A 2,048-nucleotide genomic window follows, 5' to 3' on the forward strand; every position below is an offset into this window, starting at 1 on the left:
GGGGGTGGAATGGGATGGGCTTTAAGGTCCCTCCAACCCAAACCATTCTGGGATTACATGATTTCCTTACGAGAGGTAACTCAGGAAAATTCCCTGTCTGAATCCATGGCTGCCATGAATTTCATTCCACATCAAAATGTTCTGATCATTCAGGAGTTTGACTTTGGGCCTGTGGGATGCTGAGAGGGATTAATTGGTGCTCAAAGTTGATCCTACTTGGAGAAGGTACTTAGGATACTGAAGGCAAGTGGAAAAGTGGGATATCCCAGACGTGCCTTGGAAGGAAGAGGAAGGGACGCTTGGAATTCTGGCTGGAAAAGGGACCAAACCAACCAGCTGTACCCCCCTCCCCACTGTAATTCCTGGATTTTGGAGCCATCCAGCTCTGCTGGGCCCATGGAGAAGCCTCCACCTGCAGGAATCCCGGAGCCAGGCTCCGGCTGTCAGGATGAGGTGCTTGGGTGCCAATGGCACAAATTTGCAGGGAATATTTGGAAAAGAACGTGTTTTTTCCCCTTCCATCCCATTGTGAGTGACACATGTGGTAGTAATTGCTCTGCCAACAGGGGGAGGGAAGTGGGAGTATGGAGAGGCAGAGGGAAGAAAAAAGGGGCGGTTTGTGACTTGGGAACAATGGGAATTTACAGGGAAACGGGAGGAATTCTTTTCAGTTTATTAATAAGCCCCATAAAAACTGTCCTGTGGTGGCTTTGAAGGAGTTGTGAGTGTTCTAAAATGAATAGAAAATGATTCCTGAAGAGAAGCTTCTTCCCTCAAATTCATCAGTTGGCTGAGGAATTAGTTCCCAACCAGGGGCAAAGTGGTGCATTTTCCCTGGAAAATAAAAGGTCTAATTAAATTGTGCATGAAGAGTTTAAGCATCCCAAGGCCATGCAAGACATCCAGGGAAATTGCACACTGGGAAACTCCAGTTTTAGGGAAGTTTATGTCCCATATGGATTTAAAATTCCAGTTGCAGGCAGGTTTATGTCCCATATGGATTTGCAAACAGGACATTTTTCCTATGTGTTCCCTTCCCCATCCCGTCCATGCTGGGCCCCAGTGACAACTTCTTCTTGAAAAAAAGATTTTTGCCTTTTTTCTTAGTTCTTTTTCCTCACACAACATCTGTGGGTGGGTTTGAACCCTCTTGGAACCACAGGATCCCTGAGGTTGGAAAAGCCCTCCAAGACCATCGAGTCCAACCTGTGACTGAACCCCACCTTGTCACCCATCTTTGACTTTTTTAATTAATTCACCTATTTCATTAAGGGCATAATTGTCCATTGGGATTCCCTGCCTACTCTCCCAAGCCCTTCTGCTTGGAATAATGCCAATAAATAAGGAAATAATAAGGAAATGGGAAGGAATGTCCAGCTACAGTTGCCCCATGTTTTGACCTGATACACCTTATTCTGTCTGTGCATCTTCAAGCAACAGTGTTGGCCTGAAATATCCACAGGGTCATCAGTAAATTGTTGTAAACCTTTTTCAAAGGTCATTTAAAAAAAAAAATCTCAATAGTTTTGGTTGGAAAAGAGCTCTGAGACCACCAGGTCCAATTTTTGACCAGTCATCACCTGGTCAACCAGACCAGAGCACCGAGTGCCACGTCCAGTTGCTAAAAATTAAGTAGAATAAAATAAAATAAAGTAGAATAAAATAAAATAAAATAAAATAAAGTCTTTTCATAAAAAATTCTAAATTACGATTTTAAAAAAATTTTTGACTTCCCTAAAATCCCTCATTTTATTTGCTTAAATTCAACTCCTCAAAAGGAACTTCCAGCCTGCGTGGGCAGTGAGTTCCTGGGATTCCTCTTCAACCTCTACTGAGGAGCTGCAATGAAAATAATTGTACAAATGAAACAACCCTTCCCCACCCCATAAAAAGTGGTTTTCTCCCTCACCCCGTGGCGAGGGTGTCTTAACATTCCTTTTATTGTCACTTTATTGGCGAATCAGGGCTGAGATTAGATGGGGGATGTTCCCTGTAATCTGCTCGGAAATCAAATTATTTGACCTCCCAGCCCAGCTCTGCCCCTTCCC

The 2,048-nt window shown here is 43.7% G+C and overlaps 1 protein-coding gene across 1 annotated transcript in view; it reads left to right on the forward strand.

The window, feature by feature from the left end:
- Positions 1 to 2,048, forward strand: part of RSRC1 (arginine and serine rich coiled-coil 1) — a 103,929-nt gene that overhangs the window by 88,919 nt on the left and 12,962 nt on the right. The window lies entirely within an intron of this gene.

The sequence above is a fragment of the Manacus vitellinus genome, unplaced genomic scaffold, assembly GCF_001715985.3.
Source record: "Manacus vitellinus isolate BGI_N305 unplaced genomic scaffold, ASM171598v3 scaffold_45_pilon, whole genome shotgun sequence".
Lineage (NCBI taxonomy): Eukaryota > Metazoa > Chordata > Aves > Passeriformes > Pipridae > Manacus > Manacus vitellinus.